Below are 20098 nucleotides of genomic sequence, written 5' to 3' on the forward strand. Positions count from 1 at the left end.
GGGGAAATAATTATTCAGTTAAATAAAGGAATCTCAATCATTCCTGATCAAAAGAACAAGAACTGAATAAAAAAATTGACTTTCAAATACAAGACTCAAAAGAAGCATTAAAAAGTAACCAGGAAAGAATAATAATACAGAACTCAATAAGGTGAAATTATTTACATTCTTCTATGGGAAGATGATGCTTATAACACCTAAGAACTTTATCATTACCAGGACAAGTCAGTCAGAGGGTATGAGTGTGTGCTGAATATGATGGGGTAATGTCTAAAAAAAGGAAATTAATGGGTGAGAAATAGAAATTCTTTGAGAAAACAGGGAATATATAAAATGGGGTAATATATCTTACATAAAAGAGTTATGAATGAGCTTTTACAGTGGAAGGAAAGATGGGAGAATTGGCAGGAGATGCTTGAACCTTATTCTCCTCAGAATTGATTCAATGAGGGATTAATATGCATATAGAAATCTATTTTACCTTAAAACAAAGTATTAGGGGAATGGGATAATAGAAGAGGAGAGGAACTGATTGAAAGGAGGGTGGCTTAAGAGATGTGGTAGTCAGATGCAAAACAATTGTGAAGATAGCAAGGTAAAAGTGATGCAGGGGAACATGAAGAGAATTGTGATTGCAGAAATTGGGTGGAGATGCAAATTGACAACCACCTACTCTTGACATGTAAATTGAGCACCATGGAAAAGGTATAGAGAATTATGATTGTAACAAAAACAAAATTTGTAATCTTAAAGGCTGCTAATCTTGACAAATTGGGTGGAGATTGCCATTCTTGATGTAAATCAACTACCATTGATTCATTGTTTAATGTAAAATTTGTACCCTGATTTCCTTAGGCTTCACCTTCTACCTAATTCCTGATCCAGTAAGGGAAAGGAGTTCACCTTTTGCCCTCTGGATGAGAGGCAAGACATAAAATCTTGGATTGAACTCCAGCTCAGGGCTGGCCGATCTTCTCTGACTTGATGGTCTAGTCATTCTTTTGTCTCTATTATACTTTACCTACCATTTTCTTATGTGTTGTAACTTCTTTTAATAAATTTTTGTTTTATTTCCACTCTTGCTTTCCCAAGTCTGAATAATAATTCCTCATAGGTAGAACCAAATTCAAGTAGCCAGCATCTACAAAAGGAGAGAGAGAATAGAATAAACAAGAGGAACATAGAATGGAGGGGAAAATAATAATCTTAACAAAAAACTTACAGCAAGATCTCTATGATAAAGATCTCATTTCTCAAATTTATTTTTAATATATTTATTTATTTTGAATTTTATAATTTTTCCCCTAATCTTGCTTCCCTTCCCCCACTCCCTACAGAAGGTAGTCTGTTAGTCTTTACATTGGTATACATTGATCTAAGTTGAATGTGATGAGAGAGAAATCATATCTTTAGGGGGAAAAAAATAAAGTATAAGAGATAGCAAGATTACATAATAACATAATAATGTTTTTTTTAAAACTTAAAGGTAATAGTCTTTGGTCTTTGTTTAAACTCTACAATTCTTTCTCTGGATGCAGATGGTATTCTCCATTGCAGATACCCCAGATTGTTGCACTGATAGAATGAGCAAGTTCATTAAGGTTGATCATCACCCCCATGTTGCTGTTAGGATATACAATGTTCTTCTGGCTCTGCTTATTCATTTCTCAGATTTATAGAGAAATGACTCAAATTTATAAGAATAAGAGACATTCCCCAATTTGTAAATGGTCAAAGAATATAAACAGGTAGTTTTCACACAAAGTAATCAAAGCTATCTCTAGTCATATGAAGCATTTCTCTAAATCACTATTAATTTTAAAAAACTCTGAGATACCACCCTACCTATCAGATTATCTATTATTAAAGAAGAAGAAAATGATAAATTTTGGAGAGAAAAAGTGGGAAATAAGACACTATTGAACTGCTTCTGGAGTTGTGAATTCTTCCAACCAGTCTGGAGAGTAATTTGTAATTATCACAAAAGGTTATAAAACTATGCATAACCTTTGACTCAGCAGCACCACTAGTAGTTCTATATCCCAAAAAGATTTTGCAACACAATGGGGTTGATTGACCTGCCCAAGATCACACAACTAGTAAGTATAGGGTGTTTGAGACTAGATTTGAACTTGTCTTCCCGACTGCAGGGCCAATGCCCCAAGATTTTTTAAAAAAAAGAAAAAGACCTATGGCTCAATGATGAAATACTTGTCACTTTGGGATCATGTGACAAACTCTGGATAGTCCCTTGGTCCCCCACCTTATGTGACTGATAGGTTTGGGGAGATGAAAATCTCTGTACAAGCCATAACTAAGTAAGAAGGAATGACCCACTCAATGAATTTTAAAGGAATTGTCTCAGACTCAGATTATTTCCTCTATGAAAGTGGGAAAGGAGTTGGGTCTACTTGCCCTGCCCTAGCAGAAGTGGCACATTGTAACCCTGAGAGCTATAAGTTCAACTCAGAAGCCAAAGGCTACTTACTGATTTATCTACCTTGTGTTTCCCTCCCTGAGCAGAAGTGGCTAAATAGCAATGTCAATATGAACATGTATGCTCTCAGAGGTAGTTGTCTGAGTTCAAGATATCTAAAATCCCTAGGCTTCTCAATAAGAGATGACTACCAGGAGTTTTTTCATCAGAAAAAATGATCAACAATAAAAAGATAAGCCAACCTCTAGAATTGTCTTGACAACTATCTGTGCTTGAAAGAGACAGTAAAGAGTTGAATCATAGATGAAATTCTGAATTAGCAAAAGACTTTTAGTTAGAAATTTTAAGCTTCAACTTCCTGATACTATAGTCTTTGTTGATACATGTCCATGAATCTTTTGTGTGTGTATCTTTTGTGTAAAAGAAATAATAGTTGTCCTATACCTGATTTACCTTTTGCATCGAAACTTGCTTTTGGGAAACTCCTAATCTTACATTTAAATAAATTTAAGAATATAAGAAGAAAGAAGCAATACCATTAATATGGGCAGATCTAGGGCTGAGAGGGAGCCCGTAATAAATGGAATAGCAGTAATAGTAGCTATTGGTAAGCATACATCATAATTTATCCTCTGTAAGATAGATGCCCATTTTACACAAAAAAAAATTGGAAGAGAGATAAAATATTTCTTCCAGTGTCACAAAAATGATAACTATCTAAAGCAGGGTTCAAATTTAGGATATCTTAGTCTGAATTCAGTTTTCTTTCTATTATACTATACTATACTAATCTGATAGTAATGATTGTTATTGAGCCCTCAAAATATTACTATGTTTCTTTAAAGTAATGGAATTGCATTTATTTGCATGATTCTAGAATTCAAATGTAGTTTTCTCAACTTTTTTCTGCATTTAGCTTAAACTAATCAAAATGGTGGCTAGAGAGTGTATTTTGACTCTAATAACTTGGGTTCAAGTCCTGCCTTTGTCATTTAACTACTTGTGTGACCATAAGTATATCATTTTATCACTCTAGGACTCAGTTTTTCCATCTTTAAAATGATGGGGTCAATTTTTTAAGTTCCATCTAGGTTCATATCTATAATCCCAAGTACTAAATGAGTAATAAAAAATTGAGTTTTATGTAGACTAGAGATCACAAAAATATAATATTACAAAGAGAGGCAGAATGGGTTCTACATAAATTAGATATAAATAAAGAAAGAAATTTTCTTAATTTCCACAGAATGAGATATCTGCTCATTTTTGCACAGAAGAGTTTATAAAGATTTGCCATCTCTATTCACAAAAATTATATACTCCAAAATTTTGAAAATCATGCAAAAAACTCAGTAGTGGGGGCGACTTAGGTGGCAAAGTGGATAGAGCACCAGCCCTGAAGTCAGGAGTACCTGAGTTCAGATCGGCCTCTGACACTTAATAATTACCTAACTGTGTGGCCTTGGGAAAGCCACTTACCCCCATTTGCCTTGCAAAAACCTAAAAAGAAACCCAAAAAAACCCATAGTGTAGGAACTTTCACAACTATGCAGGATATTTGCTTTTGCCATTTTTCATTTCCTGAATAACAATCAATTCTTATTTATATTAATATTAAACATTTCAATCATATTATAGATAATTTTTAAATGTCATAAATAAAAATGGATGATAGTATGAATCTGAATTATCTATTCATCTCATTTTTAGGAATATACTAAATGACATTCCTACCTGCTTTATTTAAACATGAAAAAAGCATAAATAATGAAAATCAAGAGTAGTCTTTCATAATTATCAGAGGAAACATTTATTCATTAATCATTTCCATCTTCACAAACCTTGTTAGAAGTCCATTACTGCAGTGAATTAAAACAAAATAATTATTTATTGTCTTTATACCAAAATTCTCCTACTTTTGACAAACTAATCACAAGGGTACACAGCAGGACATTGAACCACCTTTACTTTAAATCTTTTAAGCAATTTCTTTTGCATCACTTGGCAAGAAGCCTGTAACAGTTTGAACAGAATTATATACAATATGTCCAGTGAAGCTAACTCATTAAGTGTCTTTCTCTCATGCATATTGTGAACCTCAATATTGCACCCCTGGTGAGCCATCCCTCCAAATTTTATGTTAACATTAAGGCCACCAGAAACCATTAATTTACTAGTCAAATTACATCTCTCAGCAGTATTTATACAATGTTCTGTCAAATGAGCTGCCTATTACCAGTCATAAATGAAATTGCAATGAATGTTTTCCACATATTGCTGAAACAAATTAACAAAACATCCCAGAATATATACAAATTACTCTTTATAGGATGAGAATTTTATTTAAAGATAACAAATTAAATACTCATCAAATTGCAATAGCATTCTTTTCAGGAGGGGACATGACTTCAAAGAAATTTTGCTTTTAACTATGTCCAATTGACCTAAAATCATAATTTTATAAAATTTCAATAAATCCCTATTTTAACCTTGACTCTTATTTACTTATCTAACAAGTGATTCAAGTTCTTGGCTTCAGAGTTGTATAGTAGTAAGGAGGAATCATCCAACAGACTCTTGAGGAATGATGAAATTCATATTCAAGAACTAGCCTCAGACAGGATTTTTGAAAAGAACTATGGACCCACTAGGAGGTAGAGATAGAAGTGAGACAGGGGAGACAGACTTGAAAACACAAAACAGATGAAGAGAAACTGAAAGGGACAGGAAAAGAGTCATGGAATGTCACCTAAATTTGGAGAAAATTTTACTCATCTGCAAAATGAAAGGATTCGACTGTTATCACTCTAAAATATTTCAGGCTATGATCCTGTGATATATAAATATATATTATTAAATATATACAAACACACACACATATATATATATATATATACACATATACATATATAATCTTCCAAGGTAACCACATCACTTAGAGGTATAAACCAAAAGAATTCTTGATGAAAGAAAGCAGAAAGGAATTCAAAGTCCACGATGAGAAAAAAAATGAAAGGGAGATAGATGTACTCAAACTCCCTCAGATCTAGAAAAATGCAAAGAGACCTGCAGATTACATCAATGAAACTGTACTAAAAGAGAGGAAGAATTTGTGATTTTTACAACCCAGAAAATGCATTTATGCTGTTTGTCCATTTTATTGGTATAACTTGAAAAAAATGATTTTGCATATAGGAAATGCTTTAAAATATTTGAATTTAATTTCCTAAGTTGGAATACTCCATTTACTTACACAGCTCAGAACTTTTAAAATTTTGATCCAACTTTTCTCATGTTTTTGAATAAGAGAACTACTCAGTCCATTTTCTTTTTGTCTTTTAATATCTTAGGGATGCTTACTGATGGTGGTGGTGATGATAATTATTAATAATTATAACAATACTTGACATTTCTATAGTATTTTCTAATTTACTAAGATGATTATATGATGTCTTATGTGTTCCTCAAAACATTCCATGAGATAGGGATATTATTGTTATTATTGCTAAGGAAACCAAAGCACAGAGAGGTTAGATGATTTATCCAGTATCACATAGTTGGTTAAGTTACTTGACCGAATCAAAATTTTAATTCAGATATTCCTGAATCTAAATCTTGTGTGCTATTCACTATACCACATAGTTTCGATATGCATCACTCAAATTGTCAGTCTGTTGTCACTCAGTCTCATACCATGATTACCTACCTCTTCTCTGGTCATACATGTGCTCAACAATGTATTTTTACATCATTTTTGCACATATATTAATTTTGTAACTGAATGTAATTTTTAATTTATTTTTATAAAATAAAGTTACAGAGATAAAAATTCACCACTTTTCTCCCCTTTTCTCACCTCTTTCCTTCTTTCTAAGCTCTGACTTCAGTGGATGGTTTCCTTTTCTCTACCCAACTAATAAAACCACAGTTATCCAAATGAGAAAATGAATCTGTTCTAAATACAAGAAAATAGAAAGTAAAGAATCTAATTATTTGTATATTCAGAGTTAAAATAAACTGATCTGCATACTAAAGATTGACTGATACCCCTTCCCTTATCACTCATAAGGGGAGAAAGTAACCTTTTGAAGCATTCTTGACAAAATATGTGATGCTATAATAATCTTTTTTCTTGATTTTTTTTAGTTCTAGTTTTTTGTACTATGTTTCCCCATGTATATAATATGCACCTTAATTTGGGACCCAAAATTTGAAAAAAGTATTCCATAAAGTTATTGAATTCAGGTTTTATTTCTCTTAAAATTCATTCAGCTCTTCATCACTGTCCAAACTCTCATCCATTAGTTTGTCTTCATCCATGTTTGATGATGAATCACTGTCTTAGGAGAAGCTCTGACAGTTCTCCTGCCTTTACTCTGGTCTGTGGTTAACTACAAGCACTCCTTGGGCAAGTCTGGTGCATAGACACATGCTTAGTCCATTCCATTTCATGAACCTGAAGCAACTGTGTCCTCCTTTGAAATCAGTCACTTCTTTTTCATCAGTAATTCTTCTTGCCTTGTGCCGTGGACACAGGAATTCCAATGGCCCTTTGCTGTCCTGTCATGGTGTTTTCAGTAGGATTTATTCTTCCCATAGCTAGTCTCCAAATGTTTTCTAAGTTGGAGGAGGACCAAATTTATGTTCAGCAGCACAATTTCCATTCACTTTTGCAAAGTGGATCACTTTGAACTTGAATTCAGCACTGGACAAAAATTTTTTCTGAATCATTTCTTGGAAAAACATGGCAAAATGTAACCTAATATAACAGTAACAAATGTGAAACAATGAGCACAAAGACAACAACTATGAAAAAAGTGGGAAATTCAAGTAAAAAAATCTACAACCATTGTATAAAATGCTCCCAGTTTTTAGACCCCAAATTTTTCAAAAAAGGGTGCATCTTATACATGGGGAATATGGTATTATTTTGGGAGATTTGTTATCTTCTTTCTTTTTTCCTGCTTCGTATATTAATAATTCCACATTGTTTCACCAGACTTTTCCAGTTTTCATGTATATTGTACCTAGAGATGCTTTGATTTGTCGTTCAGCTTCACTATGTTCTAATATAGTCAATTGAGTCATCTAGTTTCTGAAGTAGGGAATTCACTGCTATGTAGTTATAGAAAAATTTGTATTTTCTTTTTATACTGTTGTGCTCTCTCACTAGGTGCCTCTGTGTATAAGACTTCTTCATAAAAACCATTACTCCCTTCAAGTAATCCTCATGTCTTATGAACTTAGGACCCTTTACCATGCTTGTGACTTTTTTTAAGGTTTTTTTCAAGGCAAACGGGGTTAAGTGGCTTGCCCAAAGCCACACAGTTAGGTAATTATTAAGTGTCTGAGACCAGATTTGAACCCAAGTACTCCTGACTCCAGGGCCAGTGCTTTATCCACTACGCCACCTAGCCACCCCATTGTGACTCTTTTCTAGACATTATCCAGCAAATAAGTCCTTTAAACCATGTTTTCCAAAATAAAAAAAAAATAATCCTACAATTGTGATCCAAACCACTAAGAATACAAATTAATTTACCTTTTTTCATGGATGCTAGGTCTTTTGTAATGCAGACTAAAATGGCAACAACTTTCCTGAGTCCCAAGAACCACTGTTCACTCATGTAGAGTTATATAGTTGTGCCTCTCTCAAATTGTACTTGTAATGTACAAATTTTTTTTGAAGTTAAATATAGAACTGCCTCTGGAATACCCTGCAGTAATTTGCAATTATAGACCAAGTGGGATGATCACCCCAGATTCAACATATTCTGTTTGTTTGCAGTCTTGAAACTGTGAAACCCTATCAGTGTATTTTCTTCTAAGGGTTAGCCAATTGACACAATTACTTCAAAATAAAACCATGTACTACAATGATATAGCACAAACAGTATTGTAAAAAATTCACCCTATATTACATAAGGAATATCATTTGACAGAAATGTTACACCATCTAGAATGAGTTATGCATTTTTGAACATGTACAATGTGGAAATATATTTGCTTGATTATGTACATTTATCAATAGGATTTTTTTCTTTTAAAAAAGGAAAACTATAAGTAAGACAATATAAATGCTTGTTAATTGAGAAAATATTTCAAAAAAGATAAACAGCATCTGTTGGAAGAATGGAAATACACTCTAATAGAGAGATATACATGTAGGGAATATAAATGACCAAGATAACTCACATGCCTGGAACTGCAGGATCTAGTTCTTTTTTTCATTATTCCTATCATCACCATCTACTCTCTGGGTACAGAATTTGTGTCAGATAGATCTCCCTGCTGGACTACTTTAACATTTAGTCCTTCTCTGCAGTTCACTCTCTGGGTCTGTTCTTTGCTAACCTAAGCATCTCTCTGTAGCTATGTTATTATTCAGTAGCAAGACACTATAAATTTGTGGTGAATGGGGAGAAGTAGTTCTAAAGAGAAAGAAATCTCATTTCCCACTTGCTGCAGTTCTAAGACATGCAAAATAAAAGATTAAGATGAAGAATTCCACAGCTGAATTCTTTCCTCATAGCACAAATCAATACCAGTATTAACCTTATGTGTTCCAAGTACATTAATATTCAAATTTTAGAGAAACATTAACTTAGATATAAGAATACATGGACAAAAGGAGATTTTAATATGCCTTTCAATTTTGGATACTCCAAAGACGGAATAATGAAGTCAGGGACTCATCTGAAATCTGGCAAATTCTACTCCAAATGAGTTTAAAATAACACCTCAAAGTGAATTTACAGAAAGACAGGATAGGGTGAAACAATTTTCCAATCCAAGATAATTTAGAAGATCCATGTGGTGTGAGTAGAATGTAGTCCAGCACAGGCCATGTCCCAGCAAACCAGCAGCAGTCTTTGGGAGATAACGGAATCAACTTGGTTCTGAGTCCACAGGTAGCAAAAGGGGGAGGTGGGTGGGGGTCATACAATTGATCAGAAAAAAATTACATAGGAATCTTTGGTGACATGCATGCAGTAGTCTCTTGCATTGCCCATATGTTATTCAAGGTCACAGTCCAAAAGCAAGGAAAAACACTGGCACACTAAAGCAAGTGGTGAAAGGGAACCCAGGGGTCACTGGTCACAAATCTACAGTAGAAAAGAGTGCTCACAGTCACTCACAGACCAGAGGATAGGACAGAACTTAAAATTTACAAATCCACAAAACTAGCTCTAAAAACAGTACATGAAAAAACTAAAGTTTGAAACAGTGCCCCAATTCTGCCTAATTATGGGATCAAAGTTCAATATCAAAATAATAAAATCCAAGCAATAGGCTGAATAAATGATCAAAAAACAAAAACAAAAAAGCACCTGAACAGAGAAAGTTATTTAGGTAACACAAACTCACAAGACAACACAGTCAAACAGCTATATCCAAAGCCTCAAAGAAAATGTAGATTGTTTTAAGTCTAAAGAGAATTCCTGGAAGAGCTCAAGAACTTTTTAAATCAAAGTGACAGAGAAAAAATATAGAGAAGGGAATGAAAATTGCAAGAAAATTATGAACAAAGAAACAAAGACAGTAAATGAGGAATATTGACTGAGTGTGGCTTCAGACAAACTAAAAACTGGAAAAGATTTTATTTTAGAAAGGTCAAGATTATCCACTGCATTCTGGGCAATTGTCAGTCATCTTGCCACTGGACTCCAATGCCTGAAGGAGAGAATGAGGCTAATGATTTTGTTCAGCTGTGTTTCACTCAAATTCAGTTCACACACAAGTCAAGATATCATCATGCTCAGGGCAGCTAGGTGGCACACTGGATAGAGCACCAGCCCTAGAGTCAGAAGGACCTGAGTTCAAATCCAGCCTCAGACCATTAATAATTATCTAGCTGTGTGATCTTTGGCAAGTCACTTAAACCCATTGCCTTGCAAACACACACACACACACACACACACACACACACACACACACACACACACACATCTTTCAGGAATGAACGGCAAACAAAAACAAAATACCAAAGAAAAACCTTCTTAAAAACAAAATAGGTCAAGTGGTAAGAGAAGTTAAAAAATTCATTCAAGAGAAAAACGCAGAATTGACCAAATGAAAAAAAGATGTATAAAAATTTGCTAAAGAAAAGAACTCTTTAAAAAGTAGAATTAATCAAATGGAAAAGGAGATACACAAATGTTATTTTCAAAACCTGTTGTTAATTTCAAAAAACTGTATTAAATTACATAAATTATTTATTTCCAAGTGTTAAAATCAGCAGAGAAGAAACAATTTTAGAATTATTGGAATACCTGAAAGCTAAAATTAAATACAAAAGAATCTATACATCATCTTTCAAGAAATTTATCAATGAAAATTGCCACCATATCCTAGAACCAAAAGGTAAAACAGAAAATGAAAGACTCCATCAATCACCTCCTGAAAGAGATCACAAAATGAAATCTCCCAGGAATATGACAGCCAAATCCCAGAGTTTCCAAGTCAAGAAAAATATTTTATGAAATCAGAAAAAACAATTCAAATATGGATCCACAGTGAGAAGGATAACACAAAATTTAGCAGTTTCAACATAAAAAGATCAGAGGAAAAGAAATATGACATTCCAAAAGGCAAAGGAGCTAGGATTATAACCAAGAATCACCTAGCTGAGTAATATCCTTCAAAGGGAAAACATGGACATTCAGTGAAACAGAGGAATCTCAAGTACTTCTGATGTCAAGAAAAGAGCTTAATAAAAATTTGACTTTCAAATTCAAGATTCAAGAGATATATTAAAAGGGAATTAGAAAAGAGAAATCATAAGGGATTCAATAAGTTAAATTGTTTATACTTCTACGTGAGAAGATGATATTTGTAACTCCTAAAAATTTCATCATTATTTGGACAGTAAAAGGATTAAATAAAGGTAGAGGACACAGGTGTGAGTTAACTATAATGAATTGATTTCAAAAAAAATTAAATTAAGAGATGGAAAAGAAGTGCCTCAGGAAAATAAGGAAAAAAATAGGATAAATTACTTCAAAGAGATACAAAAGACATACACAAAAAAAAGTTTTTACAGTGAAGATGATGATGGGTAGTGGTCAAAGAAAATGCATGAATCTTACTTTCATCAGAATTGTCTCAAAAAGGGTTTAACTTACTTATTTGTTTATAAAAATCTATTATTAGCCTATAGGAAGATAGGAGGGGAAGAGGATAAAAGAAGGAAGAGTCTGATAGAAGGGAGGGTAAATTAAGAGAAGTGAAAGTCAGAAGCAAATCACTTTTTGAAAGAAATAAGTTGGGACTTCTGGCCAAGAGAGAGGAGAGAAGACAGGCACTGTGTTAAGTGCTCCTGGTTCTCCTCAAAAATAACATGAAAGAAACCTCTTAATAGAAATATGATTAGCAAAACTCAGAAAGAGAAACTAGGAGAAGAACACCTATGAAAATGGTCTGTCTCAGTGAACACTGAGTGAACTGGAAGCAGAGAACAGAGGGAAGGCACAGGGACAGCAGCTGGGGGCAATCAGAGGACTGGCCTCAGCCACAGAGGCTTTGGCGAGTGGCAGGTCCAAGAACCAACTTTAGTTGCAAAACCTTTGGTCAGGGTGGAGAGGAACTTTGGTGAGTCCCAGTCAATGGAAGGATGAATTTCAACACAGAGAATAGCAAAGAACACTTGGAAAACTACCAGCTGGGCTGAAACCTGAGCTCCATATCTTCAGCATAGTCCTCTTGCCAGAACAAACAGTAATGTAATGCCCCACCCAATCCCCTCAGGCTTCAGTGTGGGCAAAAGAGTTCACTCAGCTGAAAGGGAGATTAACTCCCTCCCCCCAGGGCCCAACCCATTGTTCAAGGTCAACTCAGACCCTGATTCTGAGGGCCTCAAACACTCCAGAGAAAGCAACCAGTGCCCCCTCTTGGCCAGCCCTTAGAATTATGAAGCCAAGTGAACAAAGCCTCTAGAGTTTTCAAAAGCAAACATCTGAGAGCCTGCCAACCCTAACACAAGATCCTTGGAAGATGAAGAAAGGCCAGCAAAAGGGGCCCATGGAGAAATACTTAGAAGAAATAGATACTAACCCAGAAAGATCCAGCACTTCATAGTAGAATATGAATTGGTCTCCATCCTAGAAAGACTTCCTTGAAGAAATCAGGAAGGAGTTTAAAAATTAATTGGAAAAACTGGGAAAAGAAACTCAAGAGAAAATTAACACATTGCAAGAGAAAATTAGCATCTCACAACAAGAAAACAAATCCTTAGAAAATACAATTGGACAAATATAAAATGAGTATTGTATCCTCAATTGAGCAAATGCAAAAAGAAAATAATTCTCTCACAACCTCAAGTGGGCAAAGACAAAAAAGAAAATAATTTTCTCAAAACTACACTTGGACAAATGGAAAACTCCTTCAAAAATTGAATTGACTAACTAGAAAAAGAGTTGCAAAAGGTAAATGAAGAAAATTCTTCTCTTAAAAAAAGAATGGAATTGGTGGAAACTAATAACTTCATGAGACAGCAAGAGCCTGTTAAACAAAAGCAAAAGATGCAAAAAATAGAAGAAATGTAAAATACCTCATCCGCAAAACCACTGACCTTGAGAATAGAACAAGAAGAGACAACCTGAGAATTATAGGCCTTCCTGAAAACATTGAATAGAAAAAAAGACTGACTTAATATTACAGAATTCAGTGAAGGAAAATTGCCCTGATATCATGGAACCATAGGGCAAAATAGTTATTGAAAGAATACATAGATCCCCCTCCTGAAAAAGAGCCTAAAATGAAAACACCAAGGAATGCTGTGGCCAAATTACAGAACTATCAGATAAAAGAGAAAATCCTGCAAGCACCCAGAAAGAAACAATTTAGATACCAAGGAATCACAGTAAGGATTATGCAGGATGTAGCTGCATCAAAATTAAGGGACTGAAGGGCCTGGAATGACACATTCTGAAGAGCAAGGGAGCTTGGAATGCAGTCAAGAATGCACATTTCAGCAAAGCTGAGCCTTGTCTTCCAGGGGAAAATGGTAGGACTTCCGACTAAGATGGCGGAGAGAAGATAGGCACAGTTCTAAAGTCTCCTGATCTCTTCCCCATCTATCACATGAAAAAAAATCCTCTTAAAAGAAATCCAAACCAGGAAACCCAGAAAGAAAAGCCAGGAAAGGAACATTTACCTCAGGATTTGTCTCCCGCAGCAGCCTTGGCTGAGTACCGGCAAGGTGAGTCTGGGCTATGAGGGAGGAACAGCCCTGGATCAGCCAGATTAACAGCTGAATTGTAACCAGGAGTCTGAGGGCCCGAGAGCCAGACCTACTGGATCAGCGGTGGGGCTGGATGAAAGGGGCTTGGGTCCACAGGAAAGCAGAGGTGCTGGGGTTGGTGCTGTCCCCCTGGAGCTTGGGGAAGGGGCTGCGGAGAGAGGTGTGGTGCAGGAGAGTTGTGGATGCGATCCCTGGGGTCTTCAGGTCTGAGAAACTCTGAGTCCATGCCTCCATTGCACGGAAGCCTCCTCCAAAACAAACAATTGCAAACTACTTCTGCCTCAGGCCCAGGTGTGTGAGCAAAAGAACCAGCCCAGCTGAGGAATGACCTCAGGCCAGGGTAAAGCCCACCATTGACTGAAGGCAAAAGAATTCCATAGCTCCAAATCCTTCCCTCAAGCAAAGGGAGGCCTCCCAACCAAGGTCACAGACACTCCAGAGAAAGCAACCAGCACTTCCTACTGGCCAGCCAGAGAAACTGCACTCAGTAAAACCTTTGGTGATCCCAAGCCCAGATGAAACAGCCCCCCCAACTCAAGGGTCAGCAGAAAGGTGGATCCATAGACAAATTCCTGGAAGGTAAAGACCCCAACTCAGAGAGACCAGGAACCTCTGAGGAGAATATAATCTGGTCTCCAGCAAAGAAAGACTTCCTTGAAGAAATAAGGAAGGAGCTTAAAAATTTGGGAGAGACAATTAATACCTTACAGCAAGAAAACAAAACCTGAGAAAGTACAATTGGACAAACACAAAAGGAGAATAAATCTCTCAGATCATCAAATGAGCAAATGCAAAAAAAATTAATTCTCTCAAAACCTCAATGGGTCAAATAGAAAGCTCTTTCAAAAGTAGAATTGACCAATTGGAAAAGGAGTTGCAAAAGGTTAATGAAAAAAACTCCTCCCCAAAAAAAGAATGGAGTCTACAGAAACTAATGACTCCACGAGACAGCAAGAGTCAGTTAAACAAAATCAAAAAGTAGAAAAAATAAAAGCGAATGTAAAATACCTCATCAACAAAACCACTGACCTCCAGAACAGATCGGGGAGGGGAAACCTGAAAATTATAGGACTTCCTGAAAACATTGAAGAGAAAAAAAAAAGCCTGGACTTAATATTACAGGATCTAGTGATGGAAAACTGCCCTAATATCATGGAATCAGAGGGCAAAGTAGTTATTGAAAGAGTACATTGATCCCTACCAGAAAAAGATCCTAAAATGAAAACACCAAGGAATGTTCTGACCAAACTCCAGAACGATCAGAAAAAAAAAAAGAGAAAATCCTGCAATCAGCCAGAAAGAAACAATTTAAATATCAAGGAGCCACAGTAAGGATCATGCAGGACCTGGCTGCATCAACTTTAAGGGATCGAAGGGCCTGGAACAAGATATTTTGAAGAGCACGGGAGCTTGGAATGCAGCCAAGAATCTACTTTCCTGCAAAGCTGAGTCTTCTCTTCCAGGGAAAAAGATGGACATTTAAGGAAATGGAAGAATTCCAAAAATTTGTGATGAAAAGGCCAGAGCTAAACAGAAAATTTGGACATCAAATAGGATGCTTAAGAGACACATGAAAAGGTAAAAAAAAGGGGGGGGGGTAAAAGAAAAAAATGCAATCCAGTAAGTTGAAACTGGATATATCCCAGCATGGGAGTGGAGGAGGGACTCTCATAAATCCTGAGAAATGTAACTCTAACAGAGAGAATATACCTAGCCAGAAATGCTGGACATCCATGACCTATCCATGAGACTGCTATCTAATAGGATGTAACTGGCTTTATGCTCACTTGGGAGAAAGACTAATAACTCTCAGGAATTTTGACTCTATTCAATAGAATATACTGAACTAGAAGGGACAGACACTCAGAATTTTCTATGACATAGATAGAATGATCTAAAAAAATATACTACCTCCCTAAAAAGGGGGACAGGAAAGAGACAGGAGGAGGGAAGGGATTGAATGGGACAAATCTCATTAGACTAAGGGATACCAAAAAAAAACCTATGGTAATAGGGGGAAGAACGGAGCAGAGGAGAAACACCTGAATCTTCTTCTCATCAGACTTGGCTTAAAGTCAACCTACACGTACTCAGTTAACTTATAAAACATCCAACCTTTCAAGTATTAAAAGGGAAAAAGGGGAGGGGGGGGATGGAGAAAGGGAAGGGGAGTGGGGTAAATAAGGGGAAATAACAAAAGGAAGGGAAGGGAAAAGGGAAAAAGGGAAAGGGGAAAGAAAGGTGAGGGTATGATATAGGAGGGCAAACACACTGAAGGGGGTGGTATTCAAAAACAAAATACTGGGGAATATGGATAAAAGGGGGGGAAGGGGGAAAAATGCAAACAGAGGGAAGATAGCACAGAGGACAATAAAGAATTAGTAATCATAACCTTGAATGTGAATGGGATGAACTCTCCCTTAAAATGTAAGCAAATAGCAGAGTGGATTAAAAACCAGAATCCTACAATATGCTACTTACAAGAAACTCATTTGTAGCAAAGAGATACATATAGAGTAAAGGTAAAAGGTTGGAGCAAAATATATTTTGCTTCCACTGAAGTAAAAAAGCAGGGGTAGCAATCCTTATCTCAGACAAAGCAGCAGCAAAAATAGATAGCATTAAAAGAGATAAGGAAGGAAACTTTATCCTCCTAAAAAGTACCATAGACAATAAAGTCATTTCAATATTGAATTTATATGCACCCAGTGGGACAGCACCCAAATTCATAGAGGAGAAGCTGAAAGAATTACAGGAAGACATAGACAGCAAAACTCTACTAGTAGGAGACCTCAACCTCGCGCTATCAGATCTAGATAAATCAAATCATAAAATAAACAGGAAAGAAATTAGGGAGGTAAATAGATTGTTAGAAAAATTGGGTATGGTAGACTTATGGAGGAAGCTGAATAGGGATAGAAAGGAATATAACTTTTTCTCTGCAGTACATGGAACTTATACAAAAATTGACCATGTACTAGGACATAAAAACCTAATGATCAACTGCAGAAAGGCAGAAATATTAAATACATCTTTCTCAGATCACAATGCAATAAAAGTCATAGGCAATACTGGGCCAAGGAGATATAGACCCAGAACAAATTGGAAACTTAATAACCTCATTTCAAAAAATGAGTGGATGAAAAAACAAATTATAGAAAGAATTAACCATTTTATCCTAGATAATGATAATAATGAAACAACATACCAAAACTTATGGGATTCATTCCAATTGACTCTTAGGGGATATATTATAGCTCTAAATGCTTACATGAAAAAATTGGAGAAAGAGGAAATCAATGAACTAAACATGCAACTAAAAAAATTAGAGAAAGAACAAATCAAAAATCCCCAATCAAATACCAAATCAGAAATTCTAAAAATTAAAGGAGAAATTAATTAAATTGAAAGCAAAAAAATTATAGAATTAATATTTAAAACCAAAAGTTGGTATTATGAAAAAACTAATAAAATTGATAAACCTCTGGTCTATTTGATTAATAAAAATAAAAAGAAGAAAACCAAATTGCTAGTATTATAAACGAAAAAGGTGAGCTCACCACCAATGATGAGGAAATTAAAGCAATAATTTGAAATTATTTTGCCCAACTCTATGAAAATAAATTTGATAATCTAAGTGAAATGGATGAATATTTACAAAAATATAAGTTGCCCAGGTTAAATGAAGAAGAGATTAAATACCTAAACAACCCTATCTCAGAAAAAGAAATGCAACAAGCCATTATTGAACTCCCTATAAAAAAATCTCCAGGGCCTGATGGATTCACAAGTGAATTCTACCAAACATTTAAGGAACAATTGGTTCCAATACTATATAAACTCTTTGGAAAAATAGGGAAAGTTGGAACTCTGCCTAACTCTTTCTATGAAACCAATATGGTATTGTTACCTAAACCAAGAAGAGTTAAAACACAGAAAGAAAATTATAGACCTATTTCCCTGATGAATATAGATGCAAAAATCCTAAATAAGATCTTAGCAAAACGACTACAACAAGTCATCACTAGGATAATACATTATGATTGAGTAGGATTTGTTCCAGGAATGCAAGGATGGTTCAATATTAGGAAAACTGTTAGTATACTCAATTATATCAATGACAAACCTATCAGAAATTATATGATCATATCAATAGATGCTGAAAAGGCTTTTGACAAAATACAGCATCCATTCCTATTAAAAACACTGGAGAGTGTAGGAATAAATGGACTGTTCTTTAAAATAATTAGCAGTATCTATCTGAAACCATCAACAATCATTATACTCAATGGGGAGAGGCTAGAGGCATTCCCAATAAGATCAGGGGTGAAACAAGAGTGCCCATTATCACCACTACTATTCAGTATTGTATTAGAAATGTTAGCATCAGTAATTAGCAAAGAAAAAGAAATTAAAGGAATTAGAAGTGGGAAGGAAGAGACAAAACTCTCACTCTTTGCAGATGACATGATGCTCTACCTAGAGAATCCCAAGAAATCATCTAAAAAAACTACTGGAAACAATTAGCAATTTTAGCAGAGTTGCGGGTTATAAAATAAACCCTCATAAATCCTCAACTTTTCTATATATGTCTGGCAAGAAACAGCAGGAAGAGGTAGAAAGAGAAATCCCATTCAAAGTAACCTCAGAGAGTATAAAATATTTGGGAGTCTATTTGCCAAGACCGACTCAGAATCTTTTTGAAAACAATTATAAAACACTTCTCACACAAATTAAATCAGATTTAAATAACTGGGCAAATATCAACTGCTCATGGATAAGTAGAGCTAATATAATAAAAATGACAATTATACCCAAACTAAACTATCTGTTTAGTGCCCTACCAATCAAAATTCCAAAAAATTACTTTAATGAGTTAGAAAAAATTGTAAGTAAATTCATATGGAGAAATAAAAAGTCAAGAATTGCCAGGAGCTTAATGAAAAAAAAAATGCAAAAGAAGGTGGCTTAGCCCTACCTGATCTAAAATTATATTATAAAGCATCAGTCATCAAAACTGTTTGGTATTGGCTAAGAAATAGAGTGGTGGACCAGTGGAATACACTAGGTGTCAAAGCAGGAACGAATTATAGTAATCTGCTGTTTGATAAACCCAAAGAGTCAGGCCATTGGGATAAAAACTCCCTCTTTGATAAAAACTCCTGGGATAATTGGAAGTGAGTATGGAAGAAACGTACATTAGACCAACACCTCACACCCTTTACCAAGATAAGATCCAAATGGTTACAGGACATAGACATAAAAAACAATACTATAAGCAAATTAGAAGATCAAGGAATAGTCTACCTGTTAGATCTATGGAAAGGGGAACAGTTTATGACTAAGGAAGAGTTGGAGAACATCACTAAAAACCAATTAGATGATTTCAATTACATTAAATTAAAAGGCTTTTGCACAGATAAAACCAATGTAATCAAGATCAAAAGAAAAGTAGTAAATTGGGAAACAATCTTTACAATTAATGATTCTGACATAGGACTCATTTCTAAAATATACAGAGAACTGAGTCATATTTTTAAAACAAAAAGCCATTCCTCAATTGACAAATGGTCAAAGGATATGCAAAGGCAATTTATAGATGAGGAAATCGAAGCAATCCATAGCCATATGAAAAAATGCTCTAAATCATTAATTATTAGAGAAATGAAAATTAAAGCTTCTCTGGGGTACCACCTCAAACCACTCAGATTGGCCAGTATGACCAGGAAGGATAATGATCATTGTTGGAAGGGATGTGGGAAATCTGGGACACTATTCCACTGTTAGTGGAGCTGTGAACTCATCCAACCCTTCTGGAGAGCTATTTGGAACTATGCCCAAAGGGCAACAAAAATGTGCATACTCTTTGATCCAGCAATACCACTACTGGGTCTATACCCTGAAGAGATGATGAAAAATGTTAAAAACATTACTTGTACAAAAATATTTATTAGCAGCCCTGTTTGTGGTGGCAAAGAATTGGAAATCCAGTAAATGTCCTTCAATTGGGGAATGGCTTAGCAAATTGTGGTATATGTATGTAATGGAACACTATTGTTCTATTAGAATCCAGGAGGGAATTCAGGGAAACCTGGAGGGATTTGCATGAACTGATGCTGAGTGAGATGAACAGAACCAGAAAAAACACTGTGCACCCTAACAGCAACATTGGGGTGATGATCAACCTTGATGGACTTGCTCATTCCATCAGTGCAACAATTAGGGACAATTTTGGGCTGTCTGCAATGGAGAATACCATCTGTATCCAGATAAGGAGCTGTGGAGTTTGAACAAAGTACAAGGACTATTCCCTTTAATTTGGGGGAAAAAAAAACAGATATCTTATTGTCTGATATTGTTACCTCTGAGAATTCTGTTCTCTTTAAGGATATGATTTCTCCCTCATCACACCCATTTTG

This window comes from Macrotis lagotis, chromosome 1 (assembly GCF_037893015.1).
Source record: "Macrotis lagotis isolate mMagLag1 chromosome 1, bilby.v1.9.chrom.fasta, whole genome shotgun sequence".
Taxonomy (NCBI): domain Eukaryota; kingdom Metazoa; phylum Chordata; class Mammalia; order Peramelemorphia; family Peramelidae; genus Macrotis; species Macrotis lagotis.